Source organism: Mustela erminea, chromosome 10, assembly GCF_009829155.1.
Source record: "Mustela erminea isolate mMusErm1 chromosome 10, mMusErm1.Pri, whole genome shotgun sequence".
NCBI lineage: Eukaryota > Metazoa > Chordata > Mammalia > Carnivora > Mustelidae > Mustela > Mustela erminea.
In genome coordinates this window covers 102,967,016-102,982,341 of record NC_045623.1, presented here as the reverse complement: position 1 = coordinate 102,982,341, position 15,326 = coordinate 102,967,016, and the positions used below count along the sequence as shown (strand labels likewise).

General features: G+C 53.9%; 1 protein-coding gene and 1 long non-coding RNA gene across 3 annotated transcripts in view; one reads left to right on the top strand and one right to left on the bottom strand.

Moving 5' to 3' along the window:
* The window catches only part of CTNNBIP1 (catenin beta interacting protein 1), a 44,677-nt gene extending 29,656 nt beyond the window's left edge, over nt 1-15,021 (bottom strand). The window contains exon 1 of one of the 2 annotated variants that reach the window (XM_032301614.1): nt 14,733-15,021. The gene's annotated coding sequence lies outside the window, so the exon portion shown is untranslated. The remainder of the gene's footprint in view (nt 1-14,732) is intronic. The other variant, XM_032301612.1, reaches the window with a different exon arrangement.
* Nucleotides 3,214-4,614, top strand: LOC116566940. The gene is made up of 3 exons (XR_004276054.1): nt 3,214-3,300; nt 3,404-3,542; nt 3,741-4,614. It is a non-coding gene; the product is annotated as an uncharacterized LOC116566940 (long non-coding RNA).
* Nucleotides 15,022-15,326: the final 305 nt, after the last annotated feature.

The window sequence follows — 15,326 nt, the reverse complement described above, 5'->3', positions numbered from 1 at the left end:
CTGCAGCTCCCACCGTCAGCGACCTCAAAACTGAGGCACTGCACAGAATTTCCACAAGCTCTGCTCTCAGTAATTAAGCCGCAACCTCCTGCACTTTGGGGCCCCATGAGCAACTGCCTTAATTAATAAATTCCACACTGCAGCCTCCTCCATCCAGAGCCAGGCTCCGCGTGCTCGAGGCGCGCTCCACCAGCATGAGCACAACAGGTCTAATAGCAGCTCTGGCGAGTCAGGGAGCCTGTAGGACGCAGCCGCGTTCTCCCGGGATGAGCCTGGGGTAAGGAGTTCCTCCCGCGCTGGCCAACCCGAGTTCAACCCTGGTCCGAAGCTCCTTCCTGCTCTGGGAAGCCAGGCAGAACAACAGTGATAATTACTGCTGTTGCTGGAGCCTTCTCCAAGGGCTAGGCACGCGCCAGTCACACTCATCACAGGGCCTTGTTCAATTTTAGTCCCACAACAAGCCTGCAAGGTAAGAATTATTCCCCTTCGACAGATAAGACAACTGAGACTCTGGGATGGTAAGTGACCTGCCCAAGGCCACGGAGCTGATAAGTGACCGGGCGTGCATCCTATCAAGGCCCTCCTGGCTCAGGAGTTGGGAGAAGCCTCAGCCATTTTAACTGAAATTAAAATGAAAATCCACTTTACAGAAAAAAAATAGAAAAGGAAAAAAAATGGCCAGAGCCCCAAACTCCTGCCAGTCAGAAAAGAAGATAATGAGCCTAAGGCAGCTAAACACAGTGAATGATCCTTGATGGGATTGGAGTTGGGGGGGGGGGCTGAAGAGAGAGGGGGAGGGAGCCATAAAGGCCATTACTGGGCAATTAGGGAAGCTTTACTAGGGAGTATTGATTAGATAATGGTATTGTATCAATGCTGTGCGTCCTGCTGAATGGGATTTTATCCCGGGTGCTCTGGAAAACACCCGGGGCCTTAAGCAAGACAGGCTGGAGTACTAAGGGTAAAACATCTCAGTGCGTGCAGCTTACTCTCAAACGTTTCAGGGGGAAAAGGTGTGTGCGCGTAAGTGTGTGTGCGTGTGCACAGGGAGTGTGTGAGCAGCTATGGCAAAGGGTTAATGCTGCGGACACTAGGTAAAGGGCATACATAGTTCACTATTTCAACTTCTCTGCAGATTTGAAAATGAAGTCAGAAAAACACTGAAAAGCCACGGGGAAAGGGCCCCTCCTTGCTCCTCAGAGACCCCACCACCACCACCTGTGGGAAGCTGTGCACAGCCCGACCTAAAAACCCCGCTGCGGGGGAGCATTTGAGGCTTGAACACGGATGAGCCCCGCTCATCTCTGGCTGCAGGGCTGGGGGCGCAGGAGTGCGTGCAAACTCCTGGGGTCCAAAGTCACCCCCCAAACACCTCCCATGTCAGAGCTGCAACCCGCCCATCACAGCAAAGGAAACGAAGCTGTCACATCAGCCCTTGGGTGAAGGTTCCTGCAGCATGAAAATCAAATCCCCAGGACCAGATTCCAGACGAGCCAACAACTAGTAGAGCGCGGCCACCCTGCCCTGCTGTCCCGTCCGGCCCTGCTGTCCCGACGACCATGGGGAAGGCAGCCGCACAGAAGGGCGAGGTTAAGCTGGGAAGGGGGCGCCTGGAAGCATCGGGAGGGCCTCCAGGATAAGACTCCCCTTCAGAGCAAAGCCGGCAGGCACACGGCATCTAAGGGAACACCTGAGGGTGCCTCTCAAGTCACATAAGCCAAAGGGCTCTAGAGGGCGCCTCGGTGGCTTAGCCAGTTAAGCCTCTGTCTCCTGATTTCCGGCTCAGGTCAGGATCTCAGGATCCAGGGCTGGAGCCCCGTGCTGGGCTCTGCACTCAGCGGGGGAGTCTGCTGGAGAGTCTCTCTCCCTCTCCCTCTGCTGCTCCCCTACTCTCTACCCCAAATAAATTTTCAACAACAAAAGAGGGCTGCAGGACAGGCACAGACCTGCCCAGAGAGGGCTCCCCGGGACCTGCATGCTGGACAGGAGGCGAGAAGAAAGGGGCTCCCCCACACCCTGGCCTGGGCAGGGCCAGGTGGCCAGACCCCTGCTGTCTACCACATCCCTGAGTGGTGGGGGTGCTCAGTCCGGGGCATGTTTTGATGTCGCAAGAGTTTCTGGTCGTTGTAACAGGGAGGATGCTAGTGGGAAGGAGCCGGGGATGCTGCTGAACCCCTAGGATGTCTGTGGCAACCCGGGCCTCCACTACCCTTCAGGGGCCGCCTGAGAGGTACCAGCTGCACTGCGCTCCTTCAACGCCTCTGGGCCTTAGCCGCTGCGGGTCCCTTGGCCTAGAATGGCCTTCCCTACTTACTGTTCTCTGCTCTGTACCACCTTCCTTGGGCTGCCCTGAGCCCTGCGTTCCCACCTGTGCAAATTTCCCGTCTCAAGGTGCCGGCTGACATCAGCACCCCGCCCCGGGCCAGGGGTGTCTGCACAACTCCTCCGCCTCCAAGCTGGAAGTTGTCTGCGGCCAGGCCCCAGGCAGCCTTATTCTCAGAGACATTAAAATGAACCCACACTAGGGCGCCCGGGTGGCTCAGTGGGTTAAAGTCTCTGCCTTCAGCTCAGGTCATGATCCCAGGGTCCTGGGATGGAGTCCGGCATCATCGCATCAATGGGCTTTCTGCTCGGCAGGGAGCCTGCTTCCCCACCTCTCTCTGCCTGCCTCTCTGCCTGTCAAATAAATAAATAAATAAATCTAAAAAAAAAAAAAAAAAACCACACATCTCATTAAATGTAATTCCTCCCTAACTCATAGAGGAAGCTGATACACTGGATGGTGGTGGGCGGGGGGGGGGGGGGGGGGGGTGGACAGGGCCGCCAGTCACATCTGGGGCTCTGTTACGTGAATGAACAGATTCGGGGAGCCTGTTAGAGTCACCTGGGAAGCACAAAGGAGCCCCTGCCTCCATGGTGTCGCACAGAGAATCTGAGACATGGAGGAGTGGAAGGGGCCTGTCTCTATGGACTGTGGAATGTTGCCGAGGCTGCGCTGATATGAGGCATCTGTTTAGAACTTCCGGCTTAAAAAACTGTTTTCCTATGATTTTGGCAAAAAAAAAAAAAAAAAAGGCCCTCAGATATTGCTCTCTTCATGTCCTGATTTGGGTGAGACACCCCCCCCACTTTTCACAGCTAAGAAGCTGTACCTGGCAGGCCTGCCCTGCACCCCTCGCCGCCGTCCAGCTGAGAACAATGCAAACAGGAAGGGGACAGCGAGCAGGAGGAAGTGTCCCCAGCTGCACGGGGACACTCCCAATCCCCGCTAAGCTGTGAGGCTGACGGAGGGACACGCAGGTGGTGGTGGTGAACTCCCTACACAACAGGGGAATCAGGACAGAAGGAAAAAGGCTTCTTTGGACCTGATTTTAAAAGATTCTTTTTTCTTCCTGGAGAACAGCGGGAGCCCTGAGACCCGGCCCGGCCAGAGCCCGAGACCCGAAGTCAGGAACCAGCGCGCCTACAAAACCCGGCTCCGGATCTTCCTGGGACTCAGTCTGATTCGTGACCCTCGGCCGCTGGCAGGTTCCAGGGAGTGGGTAATGCAGACTTCAGAGCGCTTGTCTATTTATAAGTGAATGGAGGAGCTAGAAGCTTCGGCTCTTGAAAAAGCACACTCTGTCCCCAGTCCGTCCCAGGCTGCGTGACCCTGACCGCGGGCTGAGCACCTGGTGGTGTCCAGAGCCACCGCGTGCAAGCTGGTGACAGAAGGACCCCTTTTCTCTCCTGTGACCTAGATACGACACCTGGGATGCCCCCCACTTGCTGGCGCCCCTGCTCCCCTCCACCAAGGGAAAACTCACTTGGCATTGCTGGGCAGTCTTCTGAGGGAGAGAGCTGAGGCCCACTGCGGGCCTCGTGGGAAGGAGCCTCGCCAGAAGGTTTCACAGACCTTGTGTCGCCTCCAGAGAAGGAGGCCAGAATGGAAATCTCAGCCCATGAAGTCCTGTCAACCCCACTGGCCGCAGCTACGTCAATTTCTGCAAGGTCACCATTTAACATTTTTTAATTAAACTGGGAAATTTAAAAGATTTTTTTTTTTTTTTTAAAGAGGAAGGGGAAAGATGCTCAGTGCTATTTCTTTATCAGCAGCTGCATGAGGAACCTTCCCTCAGAAACCTATGGACGCGTTCACGCCACCCTCGTGATGGCAGGGACAAGTCTCGTTCTCAAAGGCAGGCCCAAGCACAGCCCTGGCCCTCCCCTCCCCTCCCCCACGCTGGTCTCCCCAGCTCTTCTCCCTGTGCCTCAGCCCCCCTCCATCCCTTCCCTCCATTAAAGTCTCTTATAATTGGTTCAAATAAGTAAGCGTCCTGAATGGGTTCACTGCATCCCCTCAGAATCCCAGGGCCAGGAAGGCCTCCAACTTCCTGTTGCAAGAATTAGGTCATTAAATCAATGGGGTCGCCTGCCGGGCGAGGGCTTGGTCCCCTGGTTGTGTCCCCAGAGGCAGCAGGCTGGCCGCCTCCTGGCCTCCAGAGCCAGCAGGCCCTCACGGACCCAGCTCTAGGGAGGACTGTCTTTAGGATCTGGCTGGGAGGCTCGGTCAGAAGCAGGGTCTCCTGGGTGAATATCCTTCCCATAGACTCTTATGAAAATAAGTTGTAAGGGGGCGCCTGGGTGGCTCAGTGGGTGAAGCATCTGCCTTCAGCTTAGGTCATGATCTCAGAGTCCTGGAATCAAGCCCCACATGGGGCTCCCGCTCAGCGGGGAGCCTGCTTCTCCCTCCCCCCCCGCCGTGTGCTCTCTCTCTCTGTCTTTCCCCGCTCTCGAAAATAAGTAAATTTTAAAATCTTAAAAAAAACAAACAAGAAGCTTTAGGATCACTGCCTTCTCTTTCCTGTAAGCTTTCAACATACAGGTATGTGTTAATTTGCATAAGACATAGGTATGTTTGTTTACCTCAAAACCACACTCACGCCGTCGCTACAATCTGCAAGGATCCATTCTACGCACAGGCTCCGTAAGGCACACTGTTTGTCCGGATAACTGCTTCTGCTCTAGACACAGGCAGTGCCCTCCCCCTCCTTTCCCTCCAGCTACCTCTGAACAAAAAAATAATCCAAGGAAGGAGGAAACCTCCCCCTAAGAGGCTGCGAAGACCGAGTTTCCTCCCTCTCTAAATGTTTAACAAGCTGATAATCAAAACCAAAAATGTTTTAAACAAAGACAACTCCAGAATCCACATGTGTTTATTCTATTAGCTGGGGGGGGGGGGGTGTTGGTAATATGAAGATGAGCACACCCCGGGGGACCACAAAACTCCAGCCTGAGGGCAAACGTGGTGGTGGCTGGAGAGGTGAGGGCCGGTCAGGAAACACCTGTGCTCCCAGGGGGCGGGGAAGACGCAGCACCTAACACAGCAGAAATCTGGCCACGGTCACCTAGCTCCGGGCCACGACAGAGACACTCAGAACAGTAGACCGAAATGGACTGGAGGCTGCCAGGGGCCCATGTGAAGCCTGAGAAAGAAACCGTCCCATTCCCAATGGGTGTAGGCACCAACACCCAGACCAGGCACACCCAGATAATCCAGTTCAGCAGCCAAATCCCCATCATCCATTTGTAATGACATCCTTCATTCCCAAAGCCACGAAACCATTAGTCACCAAGCCACGGACGGGGAGCAGAAGCTCCCAGCAAAACTGGCTTGTTACCACTCCCCTGGCAAAAAAAAAAAAAAAAAAGCTCCTGGTTTTACAAGCCAGATACCCACCCAAGACTGTCCCATTTCATAAAATGAGACGCAGGAGTCTTTTACCAGCCCGTGTCCACGTAATGCAAGTGGAGCCTGACCTCCTGCAAAAACTCACAGCGGAGAAGAAAAAGCTTCGATCAAGGTTCGCAGACAGAGAGGCTAATGGCACTACAGACTAGTGTGATGGTATTCTCAACGCTGCGGCTTTCAGTCTCAGAGAACCAAACTTCCTTGCAAATTTACTTGAAGCACATAATGCAGTATGGAAACAAAACAAGGATACCAGCACCAATGCGCACCGGTCCTTAAATGCTTCTAGAAAAGCCATGTACGTCTGCCAGAAAGAGACTAGGTCATAAAAATGTCCAACTCCAAAAAAGAATAACACCCAAAGAAGAGGTTCCTAAGAGAAAGGGAATAGACCACTGAGCGTGCTGGAAGGGAAGGAGAAAGAAGCCAGAGACCCAGGACGGTAGCCCAGGATGCCAAGGGAAAGCCAGGCAAAGCCTACGGAACCAGACGAAAATAGACTTCAGATGGAACAAAGTTGGGGTTTTTTTCTCCTCACCTTTTTATTATGACAAATGTCAAAGCCATGGAAAAGCTGAAAGATTGGTACAGGGAACACCCCAATACGTGCCCTGAGAGTCACCGCTTGCTAACGTTTTGCCACGTTTGTATCATGTCTCTCCATATTGTGGGCATATGGGGGTGTGCAGCCCGTTCTTCTTCCAGAGCTATTTGAAAGTAAGCTGTGGGCATCACAATCCTTTGCTAAACGTCTCATCACTGTCTCCTAAGGCCATCCTCCCACATACAACAGGGACACTACTTGTACCCCCAAGGAGTTTCATACTGACCCAGAAATATTCCATGATATATACCCTTGTCCCAGTTTCCCAGTTCCCCCTCCGCAGCCGTCACTGGTTTTTGTTGTTGTTATTGTTGTTTTTAAGATTTTATTTTTAAGTCATCCCAACACCCAACATGCGGCTTGAACTCCTGACTGTGAGACCCTGGCCGTCACTGGTTTCCAACCCAGGATCCAATGGAGGATCTCAAGTGCATTGGGTCCCCATAATCTTTCCTGTCCCTTAGCCTGGAATGGTTCACCAGCTTTTTGTTGTCTATCACGACATGAACAATTTTTAGAGTCCAGGAACACTGTCTCTAGGACATCCCACAATCAGGATTTGCCTAACTGCTCTCTAGAATTAGAATAAGGCTAACTGTGGGGCACCTGGGTGGCTCTGTTGGTTAAGCGTCTGCCTTCGGCTAACCTCATGATCCCGGGGTCCTGGGATTGAGCCCCACATCTGCCTCCCTACTCAGCGAGGAGCCTGTTTCCCCCTCTCCTGCCTCCCAGCTTGTGCTCTCTTTGTCATATAAATAAAATTTTAAAATCTTCAAAAAAATAAAATAAAATAAAATACCACCAATCAAAAGAATCCCATGGAACCATTAAAATGAGTAAAATAGTTCTAAGTGACCTGAGATAGAACTTAACCTCTCCATGCATCAGTTTACTCGTCTGCAAACTGTGGACAATAACAGTACTTAGTTCTCAGGATTTGTGGGAGGAGTACACAAGTAATGTAAGTAAAGCACTTTTTAAACAATAGCCAGCACACAGGGCATCTAGCATGTGACTCCTGATCTCAGGGTTATGAGTTCAAGCCCCACACGGGGTGTGGAGCCTATTTAAAAAAATAAAAATAAAAATAAAAGCAACACTATCCAGCACACAGGAAGTGCTCGAGAGGTATTAGCTGAATGATGACAACGACGATGGTGTTGGTAGAGAATGAATTCCTGTATTTACGGCGAGATGAAAAAAAACAGATGCAGAACCCTGCATACGATGCGTGGAAACAAACAGTGTGTGTCAGGCGTGAGTGTGCAATCACATGTGTTCATGATGCGTGTGCACACGTGTAGAACGTCTCTGGTTAAGATGCACAGGACACGGGCTGACGGTGGTCTCTCCTAGGGCAGAGAAGCCAGGAAGGAAGGCAGGATAGCCTCTTGAATTCTATACTGTGCTTCGATGACCCAGGCCCAAAGAAATGAATGCTACTTTCTTTTTTTTTTTTTTTTTTTTTTTTTTTTAAAGATTTTATTTATTTATTTGACAGAGAGAAATCACAAGTAGATGGAGAGGCAGGCAGAGAGAGAGGGAAGCAGGCTCCCTGCTGAGCAGAGAGCCTGATGCGGGCCTTGATCTCAGGACCCTGAGATCATGACCTGAGCCGAAGGCAGCGGCTTAACCCACTGAGCCACCCAGGCGCCCTGAATGCTACTTTCTAAAGGAAGGGGAATGGGGTCAGAAGACAAGAGTGAGAGAGCGCTCTTCCCCTGGGTGGTCCCGCCCGTCCAGGAAGTGCTTGGTGGGGAGCATTCAGGCTCTTCGGTCACGGCTCTTGGGCCTAACAACCCTCTTCTCTCCCCTAGAGACAGACTGTGCACAGCCGACATCTGCAGCAAACGCGAGGTGACGGTACACGCGGCCTTTCAGGTGGAGAGGCAGCTTCCCCCTTGGGGCTGCAGAAGGAAATCTACTCATCCAGCCCACGCCCTCCTGCTGGACGTGTAGGCCCCACCATGTCCTCTCCTCGTCGTGCGGACCCCGCTCCAGAAGGCTGCGCCGTGCAGCAAAGCAGAGCCAGGGCCCTGGGGAGACACCCCACAGCCGACCTTCTAACTTGTAGGCCCCACCGAGTCCTCCTAAAAATCACCAGCACCCCATCTTCCTGCAATGCCAGCGATCGGCTGGAGGAATGCCACGTGCCTTGAGAGGCCACCAGGCAGTGGCAACAGCAGGACAGACAGACAGAGGGTCGGGGGGTGAGGGGGATGACACACTGCCTCAGTTGGGAAGCAGAACACACGGTCAGCAACGGCCCTCACGCAGGTCTGAGATCATGGCTTACCCGAGCTGACCCTACCATCTCTGTAAATACGACTGAATCATTCGGGGGCTCAGAACCACTTTACCTGCCAAAACCCCCAAATCATCTTTGCAGTATTCACACCGTCATGGCTATAAATCAGCCTCCTTCCACCCCACCCCCACCCCCAGGGAAGAAAGGGAATCACAAAGAGCAAAAATCATTCAAATGTTCTCCACCTGAACAGAACAGAAGGAAACTGGAAGGTCCAAAACATTTCAGTTCATATTCCTGCAGCAGAAGAACATTCTGTGAGAGGCGAGGGTCAGGAGGGGACTGTGCGGAGCCAGCGCTGCCTGGAGCAGGGGGCTGCGAGCCTTGGTCTGGGGGCGGGGGTTGCTGTCAAGGCTAACCCATGACCTTGGAAACGGGGTCTCCGGTTTGCCTGGTGATCTAGCAGGAAGAACAAGGGTAGGGCCCACGTCAGGAAAGGTGTTTGAGCCCACAGGGATCCTGACCCCCACAGGAAGCTTCACTTGCAGGATCCAGGCCTGCGAGATGACAAGGCAGTAACTTCATCTGTCTTGGAGCTGTTACTCAGCTCAGGGGCACGGACCGCAGGAGTCCAGCAGCAGGAAGCATGTGGGTGGATACTCAGGAGATACTCCGGCCTGAGAGAAGCTTACTTGGAGCTGGTCTCCGAAAGCCTCCCACCCGGCTCTCCACGTGGCAGAGGACATGGAAGTGGGTCACTTTCTCCTGGCTGAACCAGCGTCACTGTGGGCTCCAACCACACTTAAAGAAGTCGGGGACACTGAGTGACCTGGCCTTCTTGCCGGGCCGGCTGTTTCCTCCTGATCGGGCGCAGAATGGTGATCGGCCCCCGGACTGAAAGGGTGGCGAATGAGCGCCAGGAAGGCAGTGACATGTCAGGGGCTGGGTGAAAGTGACATCACCCAGGAGCATGCTGTCCTGGGTCTTTCTCCCACTCTGAATATGGGCAGCTGCCTCTGCCAGCCCTTTGCCCTCTCCACCCAGCCCTGCTGGAGGTACAGAGGAAGAACACTGTGTGCTTTCCCATGACCTGCGGGCCCTCCCTGACCTCGCTCTTTGAAGGGATCCTGAGGCCTGATGCAGGGAACACTTGGGGAAGAAATAACCCTCGCCCCCCGCACTGTGTACAAATCGACCCCACACAGGTGTCTACAGGCACCAGTTCGGGAGCCCCGTGGGCCTGCCGGAGAACACCAAGCAGCTCACCCCAGAGCCCACCTGCTGCCATATGCTTGCTTTCCCGAAGGAGACCGGACAGGCAGGAGAGATCAGGTCTAGTGGTCATTTCTAAAGAAAGGCACCAGATTGGTGGCATAAATTAAAAAAAAAAAAAAAAAATTGGGAGGAGCCCATGATCATTCCTTCCTGACTTGAACTCAAGTAACAAAGAGTTGAGGCTTTAAGTGGAAATGAGCTCTTACTGCCCACACCAAGTGCAGCTTTTATTACATATGACACAAAAGGGCTCTAAGCTATTAACTCTTCCCCTGCCCTTCTGGGAAGCCAAACACACTCTCCTACACCTTAATGCCCACCTAGGGTAGGTACCCAGGGGAGCCCACGTGTACACCCGGAAATTATATTCTGACTCCTGAGAGTTCAAAACACTCACCAACACATTCTCTCTTTAGTCCCACGACTCCATCCAGATAATAAGCCTCTTGGCCTTAGACTGTAAGCTTTGCATGGGGAAGAACTATTTTAACCCTGCTCGTCACCGTACTTCCGTGCCTACGATGGAGTCCAGGCTGTAATCAAGTTCTGTAAATATTTATTAACTGAATCAGTGAATCATCAGAAGGAAGAACGTATGGAACATGGCCATCACTTCTTGGCATCTCTGGATCCTCGGCTTATCTCAGACAGACGTCAGAGCCAGAATTAGGCACCAAGCCCTTCACCCCCTTCTCTGTCTTGCCCTCGCCGCCCGCGATCATGTTGTGAGGCATACAGACCTGCGTACAGAAGCTTATACACTACAACACAACCAGGAAAAATGGAGAAACAGTCATGACCCTCAATCCTTAAGAAACTCCAGAAGGAGGAAAACAATGTTTTGGTGCAGCCGTGTCCACCACGCAAGGACACCTCTCCCTCTTGGGACTGTTGTCTTTCCCTTTTAACAAGGCTTCGTGGAGTATCAGGGCATAATGGGTCTTTAATAACCGAGTATAACAGCAATTGGTGCCCAGCGCCCTTTCATAAAAGAAGTTCAAAAGCACTTTGGCTCAAACATCACAATGCCCCTGGGAGCTATGAAGGTACAAGTATCATTATCCCCATTTACAGTTGGGGAAAGTAAGGTAAAGGGAGGTTAATTAGCATGCCCAAGGCCAGCTGAGACAGGGAAAGGGTGCAGGATTTGCAGCTAAGTCTGGCCGCCCTAACACTGTCACCCACGCCGGGCTCAAGAGAGATTTTTCTCTTCTCTACTGTTCCTGCTGAGAAGCAGTATCTAACATGGGGCTCCGAGCTCGTGACCAGGAGACACACTGCCCGGGTTTGAATCCTGACTCTGTTCCTGACTAGCTTGATCTCTAACCAATTACTTAGTCTTTGCAGGCTTCAGCGTCTGAATGTGCAAATTAGCACTAATGGTGTAGATCTCTGAAATCGGGGTGAGGGTTGAACGAGACGATGTATGTAAAATGCCATGTTCATTCATTTTCTCAATGAACACTATGACTCTCATTGAAAAAAAATGATTACTTGACAAAAGGGTTGCACCCACTCTGGGCTTAGTTTTTACAAGGCTACAGATGACATACGACTAACAGGCATTTTGGATTCTGCCAATGAAATGTCCCAGGAGCCCGAGAATAACTTGCAACACCAAGTTTAGACTCCCACTGGCTTGTGTTGGCCTCTCAAGGTTAGCAGAGAAAGAGGCATTGTGAACACCAACCGACAAGGGGGATGCCTGAATGGGAAGCTGGCCAACAGCACCCCGTCTAACAAGGCCAGCTCTGGATTCCTGACCAGCGGAGCCCCTAGGTTCTAAATGCCATTTCTCTGAGTGCTCTCCTGAGCTTCCAAACTGCTCCCAGCCCAGACGGAACACAGCCAGCGCCTTCTAGGTACCACCACACTCCTGATCAAACAGGAGGGGTTCATGGAAGACAGTGCGGCCAGACGGCTCCGACCCAGGGGCCTGGAGAAGCGGTGGTGGGGTGGGGGACAGCTACCCAGTCAATCTCAGGATACCCCCAACAAAGATGCTGACACATACATGTGTGGCCAACCCTGACACTCACATGAAGACCAGCAGCAAAACTCTATTATTTCGGTGTCACTGCCAAGATAAGAAGCTTTAACTCGGGGCGCCTGGGTGGCTCAGTCAGTTAGGCATTTAGATGCCTTTGGTTCAGGTCATGATCTTTCCCACTGTACTGCACCCTGGATGAGGAGGGATCTGCAGGAAGTGTGGTTTGATGATAAGACAGGGACAGGATTCCTGGCTTCTAGTGTTAGGTGCTGAGACACCCAGGCAAGTCAACTAATATCCGATGAGTTTATTTTTTGTGCAGGACACTGCTCTTGATGTCGGGAGCTACGCAAAGATGAATCCACCAGAGATCCTAGCCTCAGAAAGCTGAGAGTCAGGCAGGGACACTTGGAGCTGAAACAGAAGTAGAAATTGGCAGATGCCATTAAAAAATGTACAGACTCTATGGGATTTCGGGAGTTACATAGCCTCTAGGGGCCACAGATCCCCAGCCAGAAAAGAGGGGGCTGGCCTACACAACCCCCCAAGGTCTTCTGCCTCTGACATGTTCTGACAGCACACTTTTGGAGCAGCACAGAGATCAAGTTTTATTCTGGTTAATAGTTCAAGTGCATGGCCACTGACTGGTCGTCTCATCTACCATGAGAACAGTCCCAATTTCCTTGGGCAACATCTCACAGCATCGGCAGGGCAATAAAAATTCTCTCATTTAAATAATGCAGCCAAATATGGGATCGAAGCCCACTGTGTTCTGTGCTCCTCCATCTCTAACTGGTTTTTAAGCCCAGAAACCCTCTTCTATCGAGGAGGAGGTGACCCTTCCGGGAACGCACTGTTGCAACGTGGAGCCCACTCCCATTCACCTTGTTCTCATCTGTATCCCTGGAGTCCAGCACAGCGCCTGCCTGGTTCAAAACAGGGGCTGAGCAAGGTGAGCTGAGCTAAACCTGCCTATGATCTAGAAATTATCTGCTATACATATAAATCTGAGTCGGTGTTTCCTGACATTTTGCTTTCCAGCTCTCGGCCTCTCCTGGGGGGAGAAGAGAGGTGCTAGCTCTTCACTTTTACCCTTTTACCACCACCAGCTTGGTCCCCGGAGCCACCTCCGCCTCTTGCCCGTAAGCTGCAGTCGTCTACCTGCCCACTGCCATCCCCGCTTCTCCCTTTGTGCCTTACAATCCAGTCTCTATACGGCAGCCAGAACCATCTTTGAAAACTTAGATCTTATCACCTCTCTGCTTAAAATCCTCTAACAGCTTCTAACTGCCCTTGGAATAAGATCCAAACTGGTTCTTCATAGCAGCACTTAATGCCACTGGAATTATGTTGATATTTGTTTACTTTTTCCTCTTTAGAGTGTCGGCTTCGGGAGGGCAGGGGCTGGGTCCGTTTTCACCACCTGGAGCCTGGGTGCTGGACATGGTGCCTGTCCTACAGAGAGCGCTCACCACTGAACGGATGAGTCTCCATCTCACAGAGGTAACTTGCATTTTACAAGGTTCCTCACTAACTCCACCAGAAAACCACAAATGACACCCTAAAGTTCAACAGCCAGCACCTTTTTTATGATTCAAAGTCCTGCTTTAAATCAGAGGAAACTGGCATCTCTGGACACTTTAATGGCCCGAAAGATGAGTATCACTTAGGGTCTAAAGCCTGGACCAAGAGTCCAGTAGTTCCAGCATGGAGCTAAGATCCAAAGCACTTGGAAATAAAACCGCAGGACAAACTCTGACTTGCCTCCAGGTCCCATGCAGACATAACCCGTGCCTCGATTTACCCAAAACCAGGAACAAGAGCCCAGTAGTTGCAGCAGCGAGCTAAGATCCAAGGCACTTGGGAACAAAACTTTAGGACAAACTCTGACTTGCCTCCAGGTCCCACACCGACACACCCTGTGCCTCAATTTACCCAGCAGCCGGCCAGGCACACTTCCCTAAGTTCTTTGAGTGACAGGAGACAAAATAATTAACAGCTCCAGCATACTTAGATTCTCAGATAGGAGGTGCTGCAAGCCACACATCTCATTATTCATAAAACTCTTGATTTGCTGCCAACGCAAACCTCCTCCTCGGCCTTCCCAGGGGCTAACCTGACAGCAGGTACTGCTCAGACAAGTTCAGTGCACGAGAGAGGAAGGCATGCGGGGCCTAACAGAGGGTGGGTGTCCAGACCTATCTAGGTACCTGGGTTACCACGTTCAAGGATAAGGAAGGTGGTTGGGTGGGGGTGACGAGAAGGGGGTGACAAGTGCCGTTTGGAGCTCCCGGTGGTTCATTTGGATCCACACCCGCCATACAGGTGGCACATGTGCCTGCAGTGTGCGCCTTCCAGGAGCAGTCACCGGGAGCCGTGGAATGGGGAAGCGACCGTTCAATCACACGAGAGGGAGGAAGGGCGGCCCCCGGGCCAGACCTTGGCAGCATTTACTTTGGGGACAGACGGAGGGGCTCTGCACGGAAAGGTCGGGATGCTGAGCGCGGGGAGCAGGTGAGGGGGGAGTCGGGAGGGCACGGGACCTGGAGTGCTGACAGACGGTGACAACCGCGCCGACGCGGCGGCGAACAACGGGGTGGGCAGCTCGGACACCTGTGGAGGCGACCCCTGGGCGAAGGGGAGGAAGGCTGGAGGGTGGTCTGTGGCGGCGTCCGCGGCGGCGAGCGGCGGGAGGCGGGAGGCGGCGGCCACCAGGCGGGGCGCGGAGGCCGGGCCCAGACCAGGGCGCCGCGCCGGGGGCCAGCCAGTGGGTCCGAGAGGGTTCGGGGCGCCCTCCTCGGCCCCTCCCCGGGAGACAAAGGGCCGGCGGCTCCCCAGAGCCCCCGCGCGGCGCTGTGGGCGCGGGGACGGCCTCGGCGCTTACCTGGGCCGCCCGACCCGGCCGGGCCGGCGGGGGCTGCGGGTCCGTGCACCGCGCGCAGCGGCCTGTTCCGGGGCGCGCTCAGCCCGAGCAGCCGCGGCGGCGGCGGCAGCAGCAGCAGAGGCGGCGGCGGCGGCGGCGGCGACGGCGGCGGCGGCGGCAGCAGCAGCAGCAACAGCAGCAGCGGGAGCGGCCGCCTGAGCCTCCGCCTCCCGCTCCGTGAGTCACCGCGGCGGGATGGGAGGGAGGCGCCAGGCCGCCGGGGGAGGGACCGGCGGAGGGGGCGGCATCTGGCTCCGCGCGGGCGGCGGAGGCGCGGCCACCGCAACGCCCGGGGTGGGGTGGGGTGGGGTGGGGGGCGGGGTGTGTCGGGAGTGGGAGGTGAGAAGGGCCGGGCGCCAGGGGAGGGACTTGAGGGTGGGGCGGGGCTGCGGGGCTGTGGGGCGCCCATTGGTTAACTTGGCCTACGGGGCGGGGCCTTCTGCATACGGGGCGGGGGCCGAGTGGAGCGCGGAGACGTTCATTGGGCTCCTCGGGAGAAGGTGGGGCCAGGGATCCCGGGGCGGGGCCACGAGATGGGCGGGTGGAACAGGGTCG